Genomic DNA, 27,566 nt, shown 5'->3' with positions numbered 1-27,566 from the left:
CATCTTGGCACTGACAGTTGAGATCAGAGTGAGATGAAGAAGAAGCAGGTATGAAAATATTCAAAACGAGCCTAGCGCACCCCGATGTAGAAATTTATGGTTGCTTCTTCATCTCATTTGCAAGTTCCCTTTGGACAGAAGAGAGTGAGCTAATGACCCTTCACTCTGTATTCAGAGTGATTATGACAAAATTCAAATATTGGGGAAGAGCAGAGAGCATGTGGGTCCAGTGTGAACGTGTCTGTCCATGAAGAATGTATCCCCAGCCCTCTTCATCTCCAAACATCAAGTGTCAATTGGGATAGAAACCACAATTGGGATAGCAACCCTCCTGAGACTCCTGAGTCAACTTTTTACTGTCTCACCTACTCCACAAAGTACTAAGATAGAGACCAGTTCCTTCCTTGAAAAAAAGTGAAAGTGAAAGTCACTCAGTCATGTCCAACTCTTTGCAACTCTATACAGTCCATGGAATTCTCCAGGCCAGAATACTGGAGTGGGTTGCCATTCCCTTCTCCAAGGGATCTTCCCAACCCAAGGATCGAACCCAGGTCTCCTGCATTGAAGGTGGATTCTTCACCAGCTGAGCCATAAGAGAAGCCCAAGAATACTGGAGTGGGTGGCCTATCCCTTCTCCAGGGGATCTTCCTGACCCAGGAATCAAACTAGGGTCTCCTGCATTGAAGATGGATTCTTTACCAACTGAGCTATCAGGGAAGCCTTCCATGGGGTTGCAAAGAGTCGGACATGACTGAATGATTTCCTTCTTTGGCTGGCCCCCAACTCTGGAGCAGACTAAGGATATGCATGAGGCTAGAGGCACCTCTGAGCATCTCCCCCACACCTCCAGATCACTGGGTAACCAGGCTGGAGCACAGAAGACTGCCAGTCTATTTTGTTATTGTTTAGTCGCTGAGTCGTGTCCAACTCTTTGTGTCCCCATGGACTGCAGCACACCAGGCTTCCCTGTCCTTCACTATCTCCTGGAGTTTGCTCAAACTCATGTCCACTGAGTTGGTGATGCCATCCAACCATCTCATCCTCCGTTGCCCACTTCTTCTCTTGCCCTCAATCTTTCCTATAATTAGAGTGTTTTTCTAATCAGTCAGCTCTTTTCAACAGTTGACCAAAATATTGGAGCTTCAGCTTCAGCATCAGTTCTTCCAATGAATACTCAGGGTTGATTTCCTCTAGGATTAACTCGTTTGATCTCATTGCTGTTCAAAGGACTCCAAGAGTCTTCTCCATCACCACATTTGGAAAGCATCAATTCTTTGGTGCTCAGCCTTCTTTATAGTCCAACTCTCACATCCATACATGGCTACTAGAAAAATCATAGCTTTGACTATACAGACCTTTATTGGCCAAGATGATGTCTCTACTTTTTAATACACTGTCTAGGTTTGTCGTAGAGTTTCTTCAAAGGAGCAAGTATGATCTATTTACTTACTTGCTAGTGTGATGTGTGATGCTTGTTACAGAAGGAACTTAAAGCAGCATATAAGAACTCACAAAAGGCAAGACTGTCATAATAAATCTAACGGAGGAGTAAAGGAAGGAGAAGCCAAGCTGCAGAATATAGAAGGAGGCAGGGAGATGGCTGAAGGAAGCAGAACAGAAAGCCCTGTGCCCTCACTGTGCATGTGGCAGGGACCCTGGGCAGCAGTGCATGGTCTGCAGTACCTGAAACCTCACAACAGACCCCTGCCCTGAGAAGTGCAGCCACCACCAGTGCTGAGGCCAGCTGGACTGGAGCTCCATCAGGAAGAATCTTCATCCCGGATGCACACTGCACTCAGCCACATCCTCCCTGACACACACAGGCTTCATGCCGTCACTCAGGACAGGCTGATGACATCAACCTATAGACTCATGGACTCCAAGCTGGATGGAGCTTTGCTGCTGTAACTCAGTCTAGGAATATACTTTAGAATATCTAAAATATCCTTTAGTGACCTTCATCATATATCATTCCTAGGAGGGAGGATTTAGACCATGGCTGGCGGCATTGCTCTCATGATCCTCCCTCCTGGAGCGCAGCCCTGTAACATCATTAAGGCAAATAGAGACCCCCCTCTGGGAAAACCCACGCCCCTAACCAGGGCTGGACACTGTCAAGGCAATCCTTTAACCTCTATTTATAGATGGACTGGGGGGTTATTCCCAGGAAACCTATAGGTTGAACTACAACACACAGGTGAACAGGTGAATGCATTCTACAAAGCACAACTGATGATCTTCTCCAGGAAAATAGCTTAATTCCATCAAACTGAATTCCATCAAATATCTGTCCTGTGGATAGCTGTCTTCCCCCACTGCGTGACAGGAGTGTTATCTGTTTCTCCATTATAAACAATGCTGTGGTGAACATCCTTATTTGGAAGTATTTTTTTTCCCCTATTAGGGTTGTTTATTTTTTCAGAGAAGATTCTCAAAGATGAAAATGCTTCACTAAATTGTCTAGATATGTTTAAAGGATTTGATCACCTTCCAGATGGCATTCCCCTGCAGTGACACTGGTGTACTGTCACCTATCACTACTGATGCAGAAGTGTTCTTGTCTATCCTCCAATCCTGAGTCAGTAATTGGCAAAACACTTCTCCTTAAGGTGCTGTTCCCTATGCACTCACTGCTGCTGCTGCTACTAAGTCGCTTCAGTCATATCTGACTCTATGCGACTCCACAGATGGCAGCCCAGCAGGCTCCCCCATCCCTGGGATTCTCCAGGCAAGAACACTGAAGTGGGTTGCCATTTCCTTCTCCAATGCATGAAAGTGAAAAGTGAAAGTGAAGTTGCTCAGTTGTGTCCGACTCTTCATGACCCCATGGACTGCAGCCCACCAGGCTCCCCTATCCATGGGATTTTCCAGGCAAGAGTACTGGAGTAGGGTACCATCGCCTTCTCCAAGGGGCTTATCAATGGACACTCAACATCACTTTATGTCTTTTCCCCCAACCCACTCATCCCCCTAAAGTCCATGGATTCATGACATCAGAGGTTTTTTCTTTTTTTAATTTTACTTTTTTAAACAACACTTTATTAAATGAATAGAGAAAAGAATTCTATGAGCTCAAATACAACATGCATAAGAGCAGTGGGATAACTATCCATCAAAGAGAACTTAAAAAAAAAAGGTCCTCAAAATTATAATGCAATCTTAAATCTAGCAAATAAATAAAGATGGATAGAAATGTCACATATAATAGCACATGGAATTCTGCTCAATGTCATGTGGCAGCCTGGATGGGAGGGGAGTTTGGGAGAGAATGGATATATGTATATGTATGGCTGAGTCCCTTTGCTGTTTACCTGAAACCATGACAACATTGTTAATTCGCTATAAGTAGTAGTGTGCCTGCTCAGTCATGTCCAAATCTTATGTGACTCCATGGACTGTAGCCCACCAGGCTCCTCTGTCCATGGGATTTTCCAGGCCAGAGTACTAGAGCAGGTTGCCATTTCTTACTCTAGAGGATCTTCCCGACACAGGGATCAAACCCAGGTCTCCTGTATTGGCAAGCAGACTTTTTACCACTGTGCCACATGGGAGAAGGCAATGGCATCCTACTCCAGTACTTTTGCCTGGAAAATCCCATGCACAGAGGAGCCTGGTGGGCTACAGTCCATGGGGTCGCAAAGAGTCAGACACGACTGAGCGACTTCACTTTCAACTTTTCACTTTCATGCATTGGAGAAGGAAATGGCAACCCACTCCAGTGTTCTTGCCTGGAGAATCCCAGGGATGGCGGAGTCTGGTGGGCTGCCGTCTATGGGGTCACACAGAGTCGGACACGACTGACGTGACTTAGCAGCAGCAGCAGCAGCAACATGGGAAGATCCCAGTACAAAATAAAAAGCTTAAAAACAAAAAAGAAAAAGAAAAAAGAAATGTCACACATAAACATATAGATGTGACACTGACTTTTTAAACCGCAGCAGTAGGGACTTCCCTGGTGGTCCACTGGCTAAGACCGTGCTCCCAATGCAGAGGGTCTAGGTTTGATCCTTGGTCAGGGAACTAGATCCCACATTCTGCAACTAAAACCATTGTAGCCCCCCCCCCCAAAAAAAACTATGGCAGTGTCCACAGATGACGCAGTGAAAACTGAACATGATGCGATACATTTTTATGGAAGGACAAGAACATCTCAAGACTTTGTTTGAAAAGGTTGTGAAATTGACATGGGAGGTTTTGCAGGAAATGGATCCTACCTAAGTTATGTGAGTGAGTCTCTCTGTCATTCACAACAAGCATTTTCCTTTTGAGCTCTCTGTTCTCCACTCATGTGCTGTGACTACCTCCAACACCACTCAGCCCCCTGTAGCTATCTTTTCCCCCCTCCCGAATTTACTCCCCGCTGACTCATCCTCTTTCCTGAGAGCAGAAAGCATCTTCCACACAACCCAGCACATACAACAGCATAGAACATCCAGCCAGAGATACCCCACAAACATGTGGAACACACACAAATGAAGGACAATTGCTTTCTTGGCAATGTTGCAGGTAATTTTCAAACAAACTTCTGGTCTTTAACTTCTTAAATGCTAAATTTGACTTTCAGTTCAGTTCAGTCGCTCAGTCGTGTCCGACTCTTTGCGACCCCATGAATTGCAGCATGCCAGGCCTCCCTGTCCATCACCAACTCCCAGAGTTCACCCAGACTCACATCCATCGAGTCAGTGATGCCATCCAGCCATCTCATCCTCTGTTGTCCCCTTTTCCTCCTGCCCTCAATCTCTCCCAGCATCAGAGTCTTTTCCAATGAGTCAACTCTTCGCATGAGGTGGCCAAAGGACTGGAGTTTCAGCTTTAGCATCATTCCTTCCAAAGAACACCCAGGGCTGATCTCCTTTAGTATAGACTGGTTGGATCTCCTTGCAGTCCAAGGGACTCTCAAGAGTCTTCTCCAACACCACAGTTCAAAAGCATCAATTCTTCGGCGCTCAGCCTTCTTCACAGTCCAACTCTCACATCCATACATGATTACTGGAAAAACCATAGCCTTGACTAGATGGACCTTTGTTGGCAAAGTAATGTCTCTGCTTTTCAATATGCTATCTAGGTTGGTCATAACCTTCCTTCCAAGGAGTAAGCGTCTTTTAATTTCATGGCTGCAGTCACCATCTGCAGTGATTTTGGAGCCCCCAAAAATAAAGTCTGACACTGTTTCCACTGTTTCCCCATCTATTTCCCACGAAGTGATGGGACCGGATGCCATGATCATCCTTTTCTGAATGTTGAGCTTTAAGCCAACTTTTTCACTCTCCACTTTCACTTTCATCAAGAGGCTTTTTAGTTCTTCTTCACTTTCTGCCATAAGGGTGGTGTCATCTGCATATCTGAGGTTATTGAAACGTAGTTATTGAACAAAAGAGAGAAAAGATAAAATACCTAAATTATTTGCAAATTCAAGCAGAGAAGAGTTCGCTGTATGTTTGAATATATGACCTAAAATACTCTTCGAAGAATCTCAGTATGAGAGAAAATCTACAAAAGTTGTAAATGCCTAAAAACAGAAGATTATCAGGAAAAGCATTTTGAGCCTGGCACTCAGTCCCCCAGCTGTCGAAACAGCGTAATAAACAGCATTTCTACAACACAGTGCAATGAGTTAAATGAAAATATTCCATGATTCCTGGTGTCTAAGAGTTTTGGTTCAACTCTAACACTGTCTGCCTAGAGTTTTTAAGCTTAAAAGGATATAAGGTTCTGCCAACAGAACCCTTTATTTCTTACAACAAGAGAATGTTGCTTACAATGTGACACCAGCTGCTCGGACAAAATCGGTTCTATCAGAACTAATTTAATTTTACGTAAGTTGATCTATTTGCATCCTGAGTCCTGGGTTAGATGACTAGATACTACTTTAAAGACTAATCTTGTTTCCAGCTCCAGTGTGTGGACAATGCTTAATCAGTGTGTACATCAGATAATACACATAATCATCAAGTACACTAATTAAGCCTAGAACTGTTGAAACACACATACTGTGTATGGATTAACAAGGCAATTCATTAAAAATCTTAATGACAAATCCTTTATTTCTCATATATTTTATTCCACAATGCTTCAGAGGAGTTCAGCACTTCTGTAACCCATTGACATGCCTCTCTTCAGTGAATTTCTTTTGAATCATCACACATCTGGGTACCCTCTCAACACTGATGGCCTCTGTAGAAATAATACTTCTCACCTTAAACCAGACAACTTGACATCTTTCCTGACAGCAGCTAAAGAAGGATAAATCAACCACTAGCAGAAGCATCAAAAGTAATTAAAATTAAAAGACGGAAACATATCAAATGCAATCATCACAAAGCAGTATTCCACTTCTACATATTCATCCTTGAAATGTGATAATGGATGTTTATGTGCTGGTCAGGTTGCCTTTAGAAGAAAATACATCAAAAAAGGTTAAAATCATATATGTATGTAGGTAAAACATTCATATCTATATATACATGTATGTATATACTACATAAATGCATATGTTAAATATATTAAAATATATGTATGTGAAATATGTATGCCCTTTACCTCCAAACTTAGTTTTCAGAAACCAGCATTTCTCAAGCAAAATTTTGTTCATGAATGTAACAAAAAATAGACGGAAAAAAAGAGTTGCATGATATTTCTGTGATACAACCTATTTTTCTGCCATAAAACAGATAATTTTCAATAATGTACAATAAGTAAGGGGAGAAGGTGGGAGGTGAACCCTGTTCACTTCATCTTGTTAAACACCTAACCATAAACACAGAAATGGAAAGCAGAAAACCCTGGTTTCATGGCAACACCACATTACATCCTAATGGCACATAGCTTTGATACGTAAGAAATCAATTTCCAAAAAGCCATCGAACTAACAAATAACAACCCAATTTTTAAACAGATGTACACTCATACTTTGAAGTCTGTAAAAACACCATCCAGTTAATTTCATAGTTTAATAAGTGGTGCATTATTTTCTCTTCTCCCAACTTTTTGAATTCATAGGAAGCTATTTATTTATTAATAAGAGAATGAAATTTTACTTAAATTTTACATATTTACTTGTCTAAATATGTCAAATAAACAGAGAAAAGTTTTTTATCTTAAGGCAAACCATATACAGTTTTATAACATTTAAATCCTGATATTCTTTTACTAAAAACATTACTTATTTCGCCAGGTCAAATACCCACCAGTATTGGCAGGTTTGGTTTCTCTATGATGTTTAGTCAAAATCCTAGATACTAACTGATATAAAATTTAAATTAGAATACTTAAAAATAATTGGAGGGGTACTTCTATGTCTTTTTTTTTACTACAAGTAAAATCTTAAGATACACCCAATGAACTTGGAAATGGGGAAACTACATAGGTGAATAAAAGCTTTTAACCTTGTGAATAGAAAATTGCACACCATCTTCTACTATCTAGATTATAATATTGTCTATTATGTCCTTTTAAAAAATAAATTATAACTGAGATGATGACTTTTGTTAAAGTTCACTTCAAGTTGAAATTCATTTGTTTCAGTTTATCAACTTGGAAGCAATTTTGTCTCAGTGCATTTGGTGTGTCATATCATCAAGCTTTGCCAAATCCAATCCATCACAGTTGAAGGGCCAAACAGTCATAGTTTCTTCATTACTGAAATGTAAGGACAGCGCAAGCGGATGTTTATCAGTGGTAAATTATCATCCTTCTAACTAAAAAGTTGGCGGAATCATAGAAAAGGTGCCCTGAATTCTAGCAACTAAGCAGACTGATCTGTAAGGCAGGCTGTTATAATATATCATTTAATATGTTTTTAGGAAGAAGGTATCAAAAACCGTTTTGTGAAGGTGATAAAAGCTGTGGTCCCTATTGCTGGGCAAATCACACGCAGTTATAAACACGAGATTTTTCATAGCACCAGAGCACGATGCTCTCACCCATTGACCACAGAAGCTAGATGAAAGAGAGGCTGGAAGTTCATAAATTCGGAAGGTCAGAGCCCACCAATGGGGCAAGAAACCAACTCCAGATGCTCTTCTCCAGGGAGCCATAATTCTGGAAGAAACACACACACACGTATCTGAACAGGATGTCCTCCAAGAAGCCCAGAAAGATTTTCCCAGTTCTTGTAGATAAACTCTGATTGACATCTGGGACCCTGTATTTCCCTTCTCCAGGTCCTGACTCGGAATCTGCACCCAGAACCCCCACCATCCCCCAACAACCGGCTCTATCACTGTTCCCTAGACCAAGTCCAGCCCTTCTAACTCCACAGGGACTAATCTACTTTGAAAGTCAAAAACAAGAAATTATTTGTCCAAATTATGTTCAAAGCTAAGAAACGCCTTATGTTTCAGCTGTGTTTGAAACTTCAGATTATCTGAGGATGGATGAGGGCAGAAGGCAGTTTGTGAGCAAGCCTGCTCAGAGTGGCTAACACTTTCCCATGTGAAGGGGGCCAGGGTCTGACACACTCAATTTTTTCCCTGCTCATCGTGAGCCCTATTTCTTAACGGGTCACCTTACATCCTCTCCTGCTTCAAGTCCCTGAAATCATGAAAATCATGAATATCTGTTTAATATTAAAATAATACTCAAAACAGCAGAATTTAGTACTTTCCTCCACTGCAACATTTAGTACTTTCCTCCTCCTTGGTTTGAGATTTCAAACCAAGGGAAGGAGTTCCCATCTCTTGATGTTCTTAGACCTCAGAAGAAAGATACTCAGTCTGTTTGTGACTTTGATTATATAGGCTATGCCTTGTCCCAAAGAGAATTTAAAGTAAGAATACATATGCTTTTTAAAACATGTTAAACATGTAAACTAGTGTACTTACCATCAAGGTTAATGCTAGCAAATTGCAACTTTAAGAGTAGAATCCAGGACTTCCTTTGTGGTCCAGTGGGTAAGAATCTGACCGCCAATGCAGGGGCACAGTTTCAATCCCTAGTCAGGGAAGATCCCACATGCTGTGGAGCAACTAAGCCAGTGAACCACAACTGCTGAGCCCACTCTTTCTGCAACTACTGAGCCCGAGAGCCTAGAGCCTGAGTTCAACAAGAGAAGCAAGGAGACACCCAAGCACCACAACAAACAATAGTCCCCTCCCTACAACTAGAGATCGTAGAATCTGTCTGCAATGCAGGAGACCCGGGTTCGATCCCTGGGTTGGGAAGATGCCCTGGAGAAAGGACTGGCTACCCACTCCAATATTCTTACTGAAGAACCCCCTGGACAGAGGATCCTGGTGGGCTACCGTCCATGGGGTCACAAAGAGTTGGACACAACTGAGTGATTAACACTCTCACTTTCACTACAACTAGAGAAAGCCAGCTGCAGCAATAAAGACCCAGGGCAACCAAAAATAAATACAGGAATTAATTCATTTTAAAAAGATAGAATCAGAACTAATAGGTTATTAACCCTACTACTAGCAATACTTAGAAAGTGTTAACTAACAAAAGCATTTTAAGGTCATCTCTGAACTCCAGGATTCCTTTTAAAATTCCTATTACGGTTTTCAGGCTTTGTTGCGGGCATGAATTTATTTCCCTATGAGGAAGCGGTGATCTTTTGTGACCATTTGTATCTCATAACCCTTAACTTTCTCTGTTTCCAGGACAACCACATAGACTTGACAGCAATCCCATTATTGAAGTGAACATGACACACTGTCACCTCTTGCACAATCTTATAAAAATTCATAAAATACTGTAAAAATTACTTATTTTGCAAAGATACACTAGGTAGATAGCATTTCCAAGCCAATACCAACAATACCACATCTGCTAATGACGGTGACAGCCACGAATTTTCGATTGCTTATGGATTTTGATCTAAACGTTGCCACTATCCTACTAACTGATCTCCAGCCAGAAATGAGCATAATAATTGTCCCCTGGCATCAGAAATTCAGAAAACGAGGCTTTTTCATAGAGAAGAGGCATTGTGTAGTTTTCATTTGCTGGCAATATTTAGAGTCAATTGTGTAATTAAAAAAAAAAACTTTCCATGAAAAATAAAAATACAGAATGTTTTTAAACATAAACAAAATGATGAAAGAAAGAACATTAATCTATGAGAAAGACAACGATTCCAGGGACATCTGCCCGTCCCTGGTTCCCAGGAGCTTTGGTTTTAGTTAGTTCTGCAGAAATACGACAGAGAACCTCTGGCTGTACAACTCAGAGAGGTGACTTACCAATATTACACCCGCCTCAAACCATTAGCAAAGCCTGGACCAACAGATAGAAACACCCTAAATGAAAAAAAATAAAGAAACACCCTAAATGAAAAGATTAGTAAAAATATACCTCATCAAGGCCATGTGTGTGTGTGTGTGTGTGTGTGTGTGTGCTCAGTTGCTCAGTCCCTCAGTCATGTCCAGCTCTTTGCGACTCTATGAACTGTAGCCCGCCAGGCTCCTCTGTCCATGGGGATTCTCCAGGCAAGAATACTGGAGTGGGTTGCTATGCTCTTCTCCAAGGGATCTTCCCAACCCAGGGATCAAACCCAGGTCTCCTGCACTGGCAGGTATAATGGGAGTGAACTCCACTGCTCTGGGCCTGACTCTGAGTGAAGGTGGGAGGAAGCCACCAATCTGACATCCCTGGTGAGCACTCCCTCCTCCAACAAGGAGGAATGAGGATAAGCAATAGTAAGTCCCTCAAGGCAATGGCACCCCACTCCAGTACTCTTGCCTGGAAAATCCCATGGACGGAGGAGCCTGCTAGGCTGCCGTCCATGGGGTCGCTAAGAGTCGGACACGACTGAGCAACTTCACTTTCCCTTTTCACTTTCATGCATTGGAGAAGGAAATGGCAACCCACTCCAGTGTTCTTGCCTGGAGAATCCCAAGGACGGCGGAGCCTGGTGGGCTGCCGTCTATGGGGTCTCACAGGGTCAGACACAACTGACGCGACTTAGCAGCAGCAGCAGCAGCACGTGGGTTTGGTACATGAATCCCCCCCACCAAATCCAAGTGAAGACTTTACAGCGGTCTGGTTTGCTGCCTGGGGGAAACAAACACAACTTTTCCTAAAGGAACAGATCTTTAGTCAAACCTGAACTATAATTACATACAAGATTTAAAATTAAAGTTTAAAATATTTTCAAAAATGAAAGTCTGACGTGCAAAAGGATTAATGAATTAAGAAGAGGGTAAATATACAAGCAAACTAAATAAACACTGACTTTATAAAGCAGTAATAATAACATCTAATGTGGGGAAGCTCCACTTTGAAGTCAGGAGGAGAGGGTTTGATTTAAAGAAGCCTGTAGCTATATTATCCGAGAGGATGGTAAGGGTACTGATTAATTTTAAATGTATTATGTAAAACATGTATATGAACATTTGTAGGGTAACCAATAAGAGAAAGAAATATTGATTGAGGGAAAAAAATTATCAGCTTAAAATAAGGCAAGAAAAAATAAACAAAAATCATATAACTTGCCATTATATGACAAAAAGTCAGTTTATCAGGAACACACACCACTTCTAGTCTTGCAAGCATCTAATAACACAGCCTCAAAATATATAAAGCAGAAATTTAGAGAACTCTAATATGAATCAACAAAGCTCTTATCATGATGTAGACTTTAATTTCCCCAGTAAGTGACTGATAACACAAAGATCAGTAAGGCTGTAGATAATTAAAAATACACAAACCTGAGCTAACAGACATATATAGAACCCAATTTTTAAAAAAACATACATAGAATATTATGAAAATGACAATATACTGAAAATAAATACCAAAGAATTAACATCATAAGACCATGTTTTTTAAGCATAAGGTAGTTAAGGTAGAAATCAATAAGAAAGAATAATTGGAAAGACAAATATTAGAAAACTAAAATTTACAATGTGTTTAAATCACTCACTGAGTACATGGCAATTAAAAACAACATCATTACAGAAAGATAACAAAAACACAAAGTGTTAAAACCTATGGGATATGAAAAACATTATCCACTGAGGCCTTAAATGTAGTAGACTTTACATGAAAAGGAAAAGCAGTGAGTATACAAGTATACAGCCAGTTTAAGAAGTTAGAAAAATAAACAGAATAATCATAAAGAAAAGAAAGCAACTAATAAATAGCAGTTATTAATGCAATAAAAATAAAGATAAAATTGAGAGGCTCAACAGAGTCAAAGCTGCCTTAAAAAGCTTCTCTAAAAAGGGAAACATCAGGTAACAATAATCAACAAGAAAAATCTTGCAAATAAACAATACTCAAAATGGGAATTACTCATAGAAGCATTAAGAATGTAAATAATAGAAGCAACTTTATGCCTATACATTCGAAGATTAGTTAAACAAGCAGATTCCTCTAAAGATGTAAATATTCAGCCTGACTCAGAATTATCTAGATGTCTAATGGTCTCATAGCATTAACTAAATTGAGATGCTACATAAAATTCTCCCCTGAAAAGCAAACCAACAGTTCCAGAAGGTTTAACAAATGAATTTCACCAGAGCATTAACAAACAGATGATTCCAATCATATGCAAACGCATGTAGAGAACAGAAAAAGAGGGCACACTCTCCAATTAGCTTTATGAGGTTAAGTAGAATCACGATATCAAAACCAGGGGAAAAAACAGTGGGAGGAATAAAATTCCAGGATAATCTTATGTCTGAACTTAGGCACAAAATCCTAAGCAAAATATTTGTAAACTTATCTCATAAAACACCAAAAAAATAATCTGTCATGAGAAAATTGGGTTAATTTCAGTAATACAAGTTTGATTCATATTAAACATTCTAATCATACAATGGCTTAAAATAGGAAAACAAAGTCTATGCTGATGACTGAATTACCACTATGGGCATCTGAGGTTCAACTCCATGGGGGACTCAGAAACACACCTGGGAATGGCCACACCAGGGCGTAAGGAAGCTGGGGTATTGCTCTCCCCATCAGGTGAGGTCCCTCCCGGCACTTCTGATAAGCTCTGTGCAGGCTAAGCCCAGTCCCCCAGCCACAGGACAGCCCTCAAGCAGAGAAACTCAAATGTTTGAGATTTGAATCCCTGGTCTGTACCCGTTGTTGCTGTTCAGTTGCTCTGTCATGTCCAACTCTTTGCGATCCCATGGTCTGCAGCACACCAGCTTTCCCTGTCCTTCACTATCTCCGAGTTGGCTCAAACTCACATCCATTGAGTCGGTGATGCCATCCAACCATCTCATCCTCTGTCACCCCCTTCTCTTCCTGCCCTCAATCTTTCCCAGCATCAGGGTTTTTTTTTCCAATGAGTCAGCACTTTGCATCAGGTGGCCAAAGTATTGGAGCTTCAGCTTCAGCATCAGTCCTTCCAATGAATATTCAGGGTTGATTTCCTTTAGGATTAACTGGTTTCTGAACTAGTTTCCCTGATAGCTCAAACGGTAAAGAATCCGCCTACAATGCAGGAGACCTGGGCTTAATTCCCAGGTCAGGAAGATCCCCAGAAAAGGAAAATCCTCAAAGCTGAGGAGCCCTCAAGTGGCTGGTGGGTAAGGATGCGGCTCTCTCAGCATCTGCTATAGGTGCAGGAGAGCAGCTCACAAGAGCCCCAAAGAAGCGGAGTCCATGGTGCATTCAAGGTTGGGACAGTCTAAGACCTGGTATGTAAGGAATTGGCCTCCACTCCCAAGGAAGCAGAGGATTTTGAGCAGAGAGTGACATCTTATTTGATTTTTTTTAAATGTATGCTCTGGCTACTGTGTCATGAACAGTGTCTGAGAAAACAGGGGTAGAAGCATGAAAACTAGTTAGGAGGCTCTGATCCTGGCAACAAGAGAACTCCACCTGGACCAGAACACCACGAGGAGCAATGAGAAGTGGTCCCGCTCCGGGTATATCTGAAGCTGGAGTTGACGACTTGCTGATGCGTCAGATGTGGAACAGAAGAGGAGAGACCTCAGGTTGGCTCCGAGTGCTTGAGTCAACAGCCTGAAGTCTGGAGCTGCTCTGTACTGAGACAGAGAAGGAGAGGGGAACATGTGGGGCAGGGAGAGACAAGGTCCTGATGACCCAGAACCCTGAGACCCAGGGAACCAGCAACAGGGCCTCAGGAACTGAGGCTGCAGATGGGGACCAAATAGGGAATTTGAAAACTCTCATGGGGATTAGAACGAAGGAGGAATTAGACTCTTCTCCCCACAACCAAAAAAAAAAAAATCAAATGTCACTTTACTTATGAGTTGGTCTGTTCTCATTTGCAAGTATCTTTAGGAAACTTGGTTATTGTACCTTGAGGTTTTGGGGGTTTTTTTCTCCCATGTTCACATCAGAAGACACAGTTAAAACAATTATTGTTGTTCAGCCACTCAGTCATGTCCAACTCTTTGGGACCCCATGGATTGCAGCACACCAGGTTTCCCTGTCCTTCACAATCTCCTGGAGCTTACTCAAACTCATGTCCATTGAGTCAGTGATGCCATTCAATCATCTCATCCCCTGTCATCCTCTTTTCCTCCTGCCTTCAATCTTTCCCAGCATCAGAGTCTTTTCTAATGAGTCAGCTCTTCGCATCAGGTGACCAAAATACTGGAGCTTCAGCTTCAACATCAGGTCTTCCAATGAATATTCAGGACTGATTTATTTTAGGATTGACTGGTTTGATCCCCTTGCTGTCCAAAAGACTCTCAAGAGTCTTCTCCAACACCACAGTTCATAAGCAACAATTCTTTGGTGCTCAGCCATCTTTGTGGTTCAACTCTCACATCCATACATGACTACTGGAAAAACCGTAACTTTGGCTAGACGGACCTTTATTGGAAAAATAATGTCTCTGCTTTTTACCATGCTGTCTAGGTTTGTCATAGCTCTTCCTCCAGGGAGCAAACAGCTTTTAATTTCATGGCTGCAGTCACCATCTCCAGTGATTTTGGAGCCCAAGAAAATAAAGTCTGTCACTGTTTCCATCATTTCCCCATCTATTTGCCATGAAGTGACGGGACCAGATGCCATGATCTTAGTTTTTTGAATTGCAATAGATAATAGGTAAAAAGGAAGTACATGGTGACCAGTCATAAGGAAGGACATTCCTAGCGGTCAGACACATTGAAAAATGGAACAAGCTGGTTCATTGCTGGACATGTGGGCAGGAACTGAACGACTGTCTGTGGCAATGTGTCTGAGGAAACTTCCCATGAGGAGAAAACTGGCTGGGACGGCCTCTAAGATCTTTTTCAATTCCAAGATGCTCAGGACTTAGTTTCCATGAGAAAGATGAGCATCTATCCTTGTGTCCATTGTTACTGTAAGGCTGGATTCTGGTGCGACCTTGTTCATCTCCCCCTTTGCAGCCCTTTACTGTCAGAACTAAAGGCTAGAAACATGACTCCTTAAATGTAATAAGGATAGAAAACTTTATCCTGTGTACCCACACGTCTTTCTAGTTTAATCTTCCATTGCACATGGCAACCCACTCCAGTATTCTTGCCTGGAGAATCCCATGGACAGAGGAGCCTGGCAGGCTACAGTCCATGGGTTTGCAAAGAGTCGGACAGGACTGAAGTGATTTAGCATGCTCTCCACATTTCCACAACAGTCACCTTGTCTTTTCCTTCCATCCTTCTCACCTGGCTCCACCTTCTCCTGTGAGAGGGCGAGGTCAGACACCAGTCTCTGGCCCTGACAGATCAGAATGAGGATCGTATGGCAAACACAATGTGTTTCCGGGCCCTTGGTAAATGTGGCTGCTGATGACAAGAAACACATGAATCTTCCAACCTGAGAGAGCAGGGACAAGGTCAACTTTGAAGGCACAAGAGTGGGGGATGAGGAGCCCAGGGCCATCACCCAGCACGACTGGCTCCCCAACTGGGGAATGTCCAATCTCTGCTGCTCTTCCCGTGGGTCCTCACCAGCTCTTTCCCTCAAGAAGTATGCTTTCCCCTTCGTATGTTCATGTACAAATCAAAATGATGCCACCTCTGGGCCTCTTTGTTAACCCCAACAATGTAAAGAATCATATATAACTGAATGCTCCTTCATGTGAAGCTAGTTTTAGTCAATTTCAAAATGCACACACTTAAAAATAGAAACCTGTGAGTACTAGGCAGGGTCTGAAGCCTTCACAATGTCAGAGTGCCCCCCACCCACCCGTCTTCTCTTTCCATCTGAGCAGCCAGCTGCCTTCAACACAGCATCCATCTTTGCACTGCCTACCTCATCTCCTCCCCCCACAGTGTAAGCTCTGAAAGATCAGAGGTGCCTTCCCAGTGCTGAGCACCCAGTTTCTGTTATTTAATTTCTCAGTCGTGTCTGACTCTTTGCGACCCAGTGGACTGTAGCCCGCCAGGCTCCTCTGTCCATGGGATTTCCCAGGTAAGGGTACTGGAGTGGGTTGCCATTTCCTCCTCCAGAGGATCTTCCCCACCCAGGGGTCAAACCCATGTCTCCTGCATTGGCAGGTGGATTCTTTATCCCTGAGCCACCAAGGAAGCCCTGAACACTTAGCAGGTGACACCAAACATCTGCCAAATAAATGCAATGTTCTGGCAGATGCCATCTTCCCGGCAGGCAGGTCACACGTGCTGTCTCCTTGCTCTGCACCCACGGTGGCTGGTAAGACCTGGAACCTCTTACGAGCTCACTGACTGTGCTGGGATCCTGAATTATTGTTGTTAATGATTGTTGTTGTTGCTGTTATTTGCTTTAGAAAAGCAGAATTGATCTGCCACCACCTTTAGCTTAAGCTCATATCAGGAAAGTTTTAGATTGTTGGAAATTGTGAGTAGAGTAGTATTAGTCTCAGTTGTATCTGGCTTTTTGCAACCCCATGGACTGTAGCCCACCAGGCTCCTCTGTCCATGGGATTCTCTAGGCAAAAATACCTGAGTGGGTTGCCATTTCCTCCTGCAGGGGACCTTCCCAACTGTACATAAAGGAGACTTCATCAATGTGCATTAGAGGATACCCCAGGTTAACCTGTTATAGAAAACTGTCTTTTGAGTCTTTAAATTCTATACCAATTCTATACCTCTGGTTGGCAGAGTGTTTGTTTCTTTATTTAGGTATTAAGGTGAATGACCTGGGGCTATTTGTTTCCATCAACCTGACTGCGAATCTAAAGGCACAGTTGAAATGTCTATTTTTCTTGCTATCCTCAGAAGAGATTGCTGCAAATCTACTCTATGATTCTCGTTCTTTTTAGCTTACAATACAAATAGCTTATTATTTTTTGCAACCTATGTCTTATAATAAAGCAGTGCTGAAAAATTAAATAGAAGAAAGTTCAGTTGCCATATAGGCCACGAAAATGATTTGCTGGTAGTGATTTTTAAGCTTGATTCTAAATAGATTTACGAAGAATGGCAACTTGGAAGACATGGTTCAAATTTTGCTATATAAGGTACCTTGAAATTATAGGCTCACTCTCCCTAAAATTTCAAAAAGCGTAGAGCTTAAACTCTTAAAGGTATAGCAGTGATAAAAGCTTTCACAGTCATTTCTAAAAAGCAACACTTCATGTATACCTGTGGCGGATTCATTTTGATATTTGGCAAAACTAATACAATTATGTAAAGTTTAAAAATAAAATAAAATTAGAAAAATAAATAAAATAAATAAATAAATAAAAAGCAACACTTCATAGTTTTCTCTCTTCAGTGGTTCTCTAATATACTTGTAGAAGGAAGGCAATGGAAAGCCAAGAATAAAGATAGCTGAGCTCTCCACAACTGGGCTTCCTGCCTACTTTCCCTGCCCAAAGAAAAGAGGAGACACCATCTTGCAACAGAGGCTTCATATATAACTGGGCAAGTCCAGTGACAGCATTTGATGCCCCATATCTCTTGGTTCTTCTTGTTGCCAATGGTTGGTCTGGTGATGGTGGTGAAATGGGAGCAATTAATCTGTAGATGAGGGAGGGCTTCCTTTAACAGTTGAAGGGTACTGTCTGGCATGATTCCAAAGACTTGTAGTGTTTTTAATGTGGGAATTTCTGCAAGTTCAAGTAAAGTTTCAGGTATTATGTCATACTGCTACTGCTAAGTCACTTCAGTCGTGTCCGACTCTGTGCAATCCCATAGACGGCAGCCCACCAGGCTCCCCCGTCCCCGGAATTCTCCAGGCAAGAACACTGGAGTGGGCTGCCATTTCCTTCTCCAATGCAGGAAAGTGAAAAGTGAAAGTGAAGTCACTCAGTCGTGTCCGACTCTCAGCGACCCCATGAACTACAGCCCACCAGGCTCATCCGTCCATGGGATTTTCCAGGCAAGAGTACTGGAGTGGGGTGCCATTCATAGCACCAACTGAATGATAGGTGTTGGAGGTAGTTGAGTTGGTAAAATTCTGGAAAGCAGTCATTTTTCAGCATGACACTATCGCTTAAGTCTAGGTGGGTAAGATTGGGACATCTTCCAGCTAAGGTAGAGACATCCGATCTCTGCAGGTTCTTTCAGTACCCGGTGAGGTTCAGCTGGGTGACGGTCTCCGACACAGTGTGCAACAGCCACCTGTACGTGTTTTTCAGTGAAGTCATAGCACCAAGAGAGGTTCAGCTCATCCAATCTGGAACAGCTGTTCAGCAAAGTCTTCAGGGCAGATTCAGAGAATCCAGAACACCCAGAAAGGTTTAGTTGCAGTAAATCTGTGTTCTGAGCAAGATTATTGACAATGGGATCTGAAAGCCGGAGGCCTTCCAAGGCTGAGATTCTGCAACTTGGAGCAGTGAGACAGAAGGCTGTGCAGGGTAGACACATCGATCACAGAGTTTGACAGGTCCAGGTGCTGTAGACGAAAAGGGCTGAAATGTTCAACTAACGGTTGGTCCATAAATGATCATGGACAGCAGAAGGCAACCACCCCTCGGGACAGCAGCCAACCAACCACGATCTGGGTAGAGGTTTCTGCCCACAAGGTCTACAGTTTGCCAGAGAAACTCATCAAACACTAGATGATATCATCTCTTACAAACACTGGAGACTTTCAGGAGTTCAGGGAGGCACAGACAGGAAAAGATTCCTAATAGCAGCTCATCTAGAAGGGAGTCCCAAGAAACACCTGGAAAGTTCTCCCAGTTTAGCTTAGGTCTGCAGACAATCACAACGTCCTTGTAATTCACTTTGCTTTTCAGCCATTTTCGTGGGGAACTCTGTGGGTGGCTCAGGTTTGAAAGCAGTTCCTGGGGGATGTTCTCACTGTCCACCTCCTCCTTCTCCAGGGCTGAGACCCCCATGCCTGAAAGCATTTCAGAAGTCTTGCTAGAACCCCATCCCCATGTGAAACTGGCAGTAACGTTGCTATTCTGGTCAGGTATCTCCTGGAGGTGTTTCCTGTGAATGGCATCTGCAGGTTCAGGAGTTTTAAATGCGTGCATTAATTGCAGAGGTGCCTGCCTCCCAGATTCCCACTTTGGTGTGCAGTGAAATTGTGAAGTTGAAAGCTGCTGCTGCTGCTGCTAAGTTGCTTCAGTTGTGTCCAACTCTGTGCGGCCCCATAGACGGCAGCCCACCAGGCACCCCCGTCCCTGAGATTCTCCAGGCAAGAACACTGGAGTGGGTTGCCATTTCCTTCTCCAATGCATGAAAAGGGAAAATGAAGTCGCTCGGTTGTGTCCGACTCTTCGCGACCCCATGGACTACAGCCTACCAGGCTCCTCCATCCATGGGATTTTCCAGGCAAGAGTACTGGAGTGGGGTGCCATCGCCTTCTCTAAGTTGAAAACTAAAGTGATCTTAAATGCTTCTCTTCTACTTTATCATTATAACAACACAGCGATGAAGACTTTACCTTAACTATACTCCCAGATGGATTTAGCCACATTTAAGAGCCACAATGGCTCTGTTTTGTTCAAAATATATCCATATGTTTTCATGTCTGGGTTTACTAATAGCCCTTGTTATATACAGCATCTCCTATCTCACCTTTCATTTTCATTAATAGGTATATTCCCCACTCTTTCACACAATATTCATACAGAATATGTACAGAAACTTGACTATTATTTGCTGAAAATCACTAAAATAGATGTTATTAACGTCTCTCAGGAAATTTTACTTGCAAAATTTAGAAATCACTCGTGCCACTTCCAGCCCTTCATGCATTAATGTGGGGGAAAAAAACATTTATTTTTGCACTGGGCTGAAGAACCACGTGTTTATATGCTTTAATAAAGTAGTGTCACCTCACTTACAGGCAGAAATGCACCGAGGTAAGATGCCTGAGTTCGGGAGCCAGACGGTTCCACATCAGATGATGAGAGCACCGAGGCAGAGAGAGCGGCGACACTGTGATCACGTGTGTGTCTCAACGGAAGAAACGTCTGATTAAATATATTCCTTGAGCCTGAAGTATCTGCTCGGAGACTTGATGGCCACAGAAGACACCCATCTAATGCCTTAAGCAGCCTCAGGTGTGTGTCTATCTCACAGACCCTTCTCACTCTGGACCCTAACATGCTATTAACATAAAATGAATAAACTCCAACAGGGTGTCCTGTGGGGACCCCTCTTGTCTGCATACCCTTGCAGCCATCTCTGGGAATATGAGGAAGGCATTTAACTCCTGTGTGTGTCTACTGAGTTTAATCGTTTTTACTTTTATTCAGATTGACAACTGAGTGTTTTTAAATGATGGGGCTCATTGACAAAACCTCATTCCACAGGCAGATCAGCACAAAGCCTTGGTTTTGTAATTCTGAGACACTAAGACTTAGAAATTAAGTTGTCAATCAACTCTGTCTCTTCTCTTCAAATAAAGGAGGAAAATCTCTGATATGGGATCTGTGTATAATGAAGTTATTCTGGCCCCTTTCCTAGGAAAAGCAGGTACACAGAACTCATCAAATTAAATATCATCCTACAACAGCCCAGATGATGTCTGTGGAAGGTAGAAGATCAGAAGAAATCCATGAGTTGCCTCTTGAGCTTGACTTGTGTGTGTGAGGATTTCTGCATCCATACAGACCCCAGGAAATGTGGTTTTGCTACATGTGTGAAGTAGCAGAAGCCTCAATCCTTGCAACATCATAGATGAAGATTTTCAGTTCTTCATCTCAGTGTAAGGGCAGAGTCAGAAGGCAGGCTTAACTTGGTTCTGCAGGCTCTTGGGTAACATAGAGGCTTGGACCAGAGCATGGACCGGAGCTGGCCATGTAGATCACCTCAAGGCAAAAACGTCAAGCCAGGGCAACATGATACACACACAGGACGCACACCACTTGTGGTCAGTAACTTACCGAGCATGTACAGCGTCGTACCTGCCCCGTGGGGACACTACTTCCTTTACTCCATGTTCAAAGACAAAGACAGGAGCTTTGGGCCCCAATTTCCAAACATTGGGTCAGCTGCCATGGCTACATTTGTCACAGCACTTTGGTTCTCATTTCTTGAGACTATGATTTTTGATGAATTCTTTACATGGAAAAAGAACTTTTCCTTTTTTTTTTTTGATGACATGACTTTATTTTATTTTGTCTATGAAATTTGATTAAACTAATTAGAGACTCAGTTTCCTTACTAAGTGGCAATAACATCTTCCTCATTATTAACAAGTAAGAGATTGTTTTTAAACTATAATGCACCACACAAATGTTAGCAATCTTTTGAGTGGAACTCCAAAATCATATCAATCATTTCCTGTCCTGGAGTGGAATCTGAAGCTTTTTCTCAAAGTGAAAAGGGGCTGTCTCCTTTAAGATCGGATTTAAGTAGCATTGCAAGCTGACCTGGGTCTGGCCAGTGGTCCAGAGCCTGGTGTCTCTGCACGTTTGCCCATGGCTGCCTCCTCACTGCACACAGGTGTGTGTGACTGTGACCATCCACATGAACTTGCCTGCGACATCACCAGGGGCTCCAGCCCTGCTACAGCTTCCCTGGCCTTTAGAGAAGGACCTTTCCACATGGTAAAAGTGTGATAACTTTAAACAAATTTGCTATAAATGAAGAAGGAAGCATCACTGACCCCAAATGAAGCCAATCTGAGATCCTTCATTTGCTTCTGACCCTGAACCAGAAAGGAACTGAAAAATGGACCGGTAGGACTCCCTGAAACAAACGATGCTTGAGTGGTTTCATGCATACTAACTGCCTTTGATGTAAATGGGGCCATCCGTCAGCAGCCACTGGCACAGCAGTGACCTCCCTCACTGCTGCCAGCCCCACACGAGAGGACCAAAGCCCATCCAGGTGCCAGGAGGCCGGCAGACTCCCTCCACCCGGAGACACTCTCTTCAGAGAGGATTCCGGTGGGGACTCGAGGAAGCTGGTAGGCAGGAGTCTGGCAGGGGACTCTCTGAACATATTATCAGGGAATTTGAGGTCTTAGCTATTGTGGGCCCACTCCCTGCTCCTACAAAGAAAGAAAACTAAATATAGAACTGCCGCATGATCCAGCAATCCCACTCCTACACATTTATCTGGAGAAAATCATAATTTGAAAAGAAGCATGCCCCCCTATATTCATAGCAGTACTATTTACAATAGCCAGGACATGGAAGCAACCTCAGCATCCATCAACAGAGGAATGGATAAAGATGTACCACAGACACACACACACAGGAATAGTACTCAGCTATAAAAAAGAACGAAGTAATACCATCTGCAGCACCATGTATGGGCCTACGGATGATCACACTAAATGAAGTAAGTCAGACAGAGGAAGACAAACACCATATGATACCACTTATATGTGGAAGCCAATTCAAAAATGAGAGAAATGAACTTCTTTACAAGACAGAGACAGACTCACAGATCTCAAAATCAAATTTATGGTTACCAAAGGGGAAAGGTGGAGGGAAGTGATAAATTAGGAGACTGGGATTAACAGTTACACATTACTATATATAAGATAGATAACCAACAAGGATTTACTATAGAGCACAGGGAACTCTACTCAATACTCTGTAATAACCTAAATAGGAAAAGAATCTGAAAAAGTATGGATACATGCATATATATAATTGATTCACTTTGCTGAACACCTGAAATTAACACAGCATAATACAATAACAATTTTTAAAAAAAAGAGTAAATTAGGTGCCATCTTCATCAAACCCAAGGACAGGTGATGCCTCCCAACACCATTCTCAGAGGTAAAACTAGGGGAAGGCATCCCTGGCCTCCATCCTCCCATGCACCGGGTTGGTGCCCAACTTCACATCTGTGTCAGGACTCAGCCCTCCCATCCTTGTACCTGGCATGTGGTTCTTGACAGGGCAGGGCCCCCACGTGTGGACTCCATCCTGGACTCAAAGCTCCTGTGCAGAAGGAAGGGAAAGGCCCCCTCCCACAGATTAACAAGTTGCTGCATGCTGTTGCCCTTTGTTTCTTTTAAAACAAATATATGCTTATAGACTTGCGATCTGTGTGATGAACTTAGCGTGCAAATAAAAGGAAATGGATTGGAGTCATTTTCAGACAAGATGCACCTCGAAGGAGCCCGCAAATGGCCATTCATTTCCTCACCTCTAGGCTGACAGAACACTGACATTCAAGTCAAAGGCATGTCCTAATCGTCACGCATGTAACCACTTTTTTCTTTTTTTCACATTTGTATGCTAATCACGAGAAGCAAAAATAGACTTAGATTGGAAATCAAAGATGGGCTGTACACAGGTAATAGAGTGCTGGAGCACTTTATTTAAAGATAGAAGGCTCTCGGACCAGGCTTTATTATTGAACTAAGACTATCTATCCTTTTTGACACTTTTTAAATTAAGTTCTTCCTCTAATTTATGTTTTTGTCAGCTTTCTTCCCTTACCTGGTTTTAAACTGGCTTTTTCCCCCTCTCTCTCAAAGTAATAAACTACTCCAGAGCAGAGGGAAAAAAATTTTAATGACCCTAGAAATTCAGATTAACAAAATGGATCATTTGTACACAGCCACAGAATTATGAATCCTTCTGAAATATTGGTGAGGAAATTCCGCCTGATGCAAAATTTCATTTTCTTGCTCTCTGACATCTGACTCCCCCGCCCCTTTTCAAACGGAATGGTTATGGAACCTTTTTATTAAGGTCAAATCCTAAAAAGTAGAAGGGCTTGGGGGATCATTTTGGGGCACAAGGAAAAAAGCTTTTTTACTTTTCTTTTGAATGAGAGTCGACAAGCTCCAGCAGCATATTAACACAGCAAACAGAAAATAGCTTGAAGAAGCTGGACTTCACCCCCATCCATCCTGCCTCCTGCCCGGATGTCAACCCGACCCCCTATCATTGTGATGCCTGCCTTCCTCCCAGGATGTCCTGCGTGCAACTGAATTCACAGAGTTCAGGGAGCTGGAGTCAAACAGAACAGGGAGCAGCTGCACGACCACACATGTGGCAGTCAGATCATCTACTCTGATGCCTTGTTGGAATAAACTGGGGACAACATAATCAATCTCCCCAACTTAACACAACTCCTACCTGGAAAACGCAAGCCAGACCTAATGTGCAAATCCTTCTGCTGCTTGGCACCATTTTTGTTGTAACATTGTCTGTACAGACAGAAAAAAATATATATGTACTGCAATTGCTTAGACTTGATAAAGAATGCTTAATCTAAACTCAGTTTCAAAATAGCAATGACTGGTTTGTAGCATATTCACCCCCCCTCCCAAAACTATGTGATTTCTCAACAGAATCTCCACAAACAGCTTGTTTCTGCTTTTCCCACATGAAGCAAGTTGTTTCTTCTGTGGAGACCAAATCCATGCCTCCTTGCAGCCTACCTGGATTCTACCACCCATCCAGTGGGTGGAGACCACAGGCCTCTGCGGGAACTTCAAATACCACCCATCTCTCACCATCTAACACTCCAGTCATTGGGGACCGAGTAGCATAGTAAACACCAAATGTGTGGCAGGGCCAGCCGGCTCTCAGCTGGCCTGTGTTCCTACCCTGCCAGGCTGTGTGACCTCTCCTGGCCTCAGCTTCCCCACCTGTAAAATGGGGTAGTAATCACTCCTGCCTAACCAAGATGTCCTGTGCATTAGAACAAAGCCTGGCATGTAGCAGGAGCTGTTACAGTGTTACTATGTATAGGTGTTACATAAACTAAACTCAACCCATGTGATCCATTTGAAAAGAATTAATCACACTTTTATTGAATGACCACTAGAAATCACAGTGTAGGTGCTACAGGTAAATATCCTTGTCTTAGGACTTCTTTGGTGGTCCAATGGCTAAGACTCCATACTCCCAATGCAGAGGGCTCAGGTTCAATTCCTGGTCAGGGGACTAGATCCCACATGCTGCAACTAAGACCTGGTACAGCCAAAAAAAAAAAGTTATTAAAAATATATCCCTTGTCTTAAAACATTGCTGTCTAGTACAAGATCCAAGACAAGTGTGCAAAGAAGTAATCAATAAAACAGAGTGAATGTTAAACTTTTTCCTAGAATGAATTCCAAAAGAAAATATCAGTATTAAATGAAGTTCAAAGAAAGATGAAGCTGCAAGTCATTGAGGAAAGCTAAAAGCTAATGTAGAATGGCATTTAATATGATTTTTTGAGAATTACTAAAATTTTAATAATGAGATAATAATGCATGAGTCAGAGAGATCAATAGAACAGAACTGATAGCCACGATGAGACCTTAAATTCCTATAGGAATCTGTGTACAATGAGGAGTGTCCCCTCCACTCTGTGCATGCCCCCCACACCTGCATGAACACAGTACTGCCAGCGCATATATAGCACCCAGGCTGCAGGCTTGCGGGTGTGGAGTTGGCCAGCTTGGGTGCAAACCAGGGTCACCAGTTCTGAGCTCCATCATCATAATACTTAAGGCTCCTCAGCCCCCTCTGCATCTCTAAACTAGGACACTGATAACAGTACTCTCTTCCTACATCGTTGCAAGGATTAAATTAAGCTGTTAGCACTTGTTCAAAAAGCACAAGATAAATGGCACAATTAAGTTTTCGTTTACTACAATTATTTTTTTTATTTTATTTTATTTTTAAACTTTACATAATTGTATTAGTTTTGCCAAATATCAAAATGAATCCGCCACAGGTATACATGTGTTCCCCATCCTGAACCCTCCTCCCTCCTCCCTCCCCATACCATCCCTCTGGGTCGTCCCAGTGCACTAGCCCCAAGCATCCAGTATCGTGCATCAAACCTGGACTGGCGACTCGTTTCATACATGATATTTTACGTGTTTCAATGCCATTCTCCCAAATCTTCCCACCCTCTCCCTCTCCCATAGAGTCCATAAGATATATATATATATATATATATATCAGTATATATGTATATATCATATGCAAATATATATAATAACTTCTCATTTTGTGTCCCAGCAACCCTGGTTTTTTCCCCCATTTTTTTGTTTCTCCTTCGGCTGCATTTTGGGTGATGCTTTTAGTCTGTCTTCTATTCATGGATTCAATTATGTTTTTGGTTTTGTCTATTTTGCTCTTTACCAGTAGTGCTGAAATTTTTTACCATGTTTTTCATTTTCAGTTGTTCCATTTTGTTCTTTTTCAAATTTTCGATGTCAGTTTTCAATACCATGCTTCATTCTTATATTTTCGAGCCTCTCTTTTCTCTATTAAAACATATTAAACCTACTTAGTTTATATTCTAAATCTGATCAGTATACTTCCCAATTCTGTTCAGGCTGAGTTTTGCTTTATTTCTGTTCTTTCCTTTGGAGGCTTTTAAATGGTGAGTTCATGTGTCTTGCAGATATTTTTCTTTTCAGATCTACCTGAAGTAGCATCACTTCCATCACCTGCAGACATTATCAACCTGAGACCACTTTACAGGAATTTCTCAAAGTCAGCTTTTCAACCCCATGGTGTGAATTCAGGCGACAAGCAGAGTGACAGCTCCTCAGGGTTACAAATGGTCGTGAGCCCAGCCCAAGTCATGCAGCTTTAATCCCGTTTCCACCCTTCCCAAGGTGGGGGGAACCCCAAGGCCCCCAGCTCTTTGTTCCAGACACGGTGGGAGCCTGCCTCCTGTCCCACGTTCCCTTAGGAACCACAGCACAAGTTCTGGGTCTCGAAGAGCTGGCAGCTAACCCTCTGAGAGCCAAAGCTACTGTGACACTATTTAATCTGGCCTGTGAGGTCCCTGATTTTAAATTGTTTTCAGCCTTCTGCTGACTCCTTCTGTCTATCCAGCTCGGCGATATATTTCAAAACAATTAATCCAGCTTTTTTTTTTTAATGGTCTCCATTGGAAGGGTATGAAAGTTAGCTTGTCCACCAGGCTGCCAAGCATAGAAGTGCTTTTCTCTCTTTGTAATCTCTTCCTTATTAAGAATGGTAATGAGGATACGGTTGTTATACTATTATACAGACTGCTGTATACTTAAACATTCATGAAAAATAGTAAAAGGAAACCTAAACATTAAACTCAAGAAGATAGTAAAAATAAATACTAAAACAGTAGATGGAAGGGATGACTAAATTCTTAAAATGTTAAGTAATTTAAAGAACAAAAAATTAGCTATAGATATAATAAACAAAGTTAAGTGTTTTTTTGTTTGTTTCATCTTTGACCAAATCTGTAAAATTGACGAGAGGTTGGAAAACCATGGCCTGCAGGCCAGATCCTGCCTGCCACCTGTTTTTGTATGATACTCGAGTTCAAATGGTTTTTAGATTTTTAAATAGTTATGGGAAAATGAAGAATAATATTTTGTGA

At 42.2% G+C, this 27,566-nt stretch overlaps 1 long non-coding RNA gene and 1 pseudogene across 2 annotated transcripts in view; both read right to left on the bottom strand.

Moving 5' to 3' along the window:
- The window catches only part of LOC147359515 (uncharacterized), a 114,989-nt gene that overhangs the window by 19,680 nt on the left and 67,743 nt on the right, over positions 1 to 27,566 (bottom strand). The window lies entirely within an intron of this gene.
- Positions 17,843 to 25,927, bottom strand: LOC147359516 (S-phase kinase-associated protein 2 pseudogene; annotated as a pseudogene). The gene has a single exon (XR_015140254.1). The product of XR_015140254.1 is annotated as an S-phase kinase-associated protein 2 pseudogene (transcript).

The sequence above is a fragment of the Bos grunniens genome, chromosome 14, assembly GCF_055505025.1.
Source record: "Bos grunniens cultivar Pamir isolate PY7600 chromosome 14, Bosgru_T2T1.0, whole genome shotgun sequence".
Lineage (NCBI taxonomy): Eukaryota > Metazoa > Chordata > Mammalia > Artiodactyla > Bovidae > Bos > Bos grunniens.
Note: the sequence above shows the minus strand (reverse complement) of the source record. Positions and strands in the feature narration are given on the sequence as shown.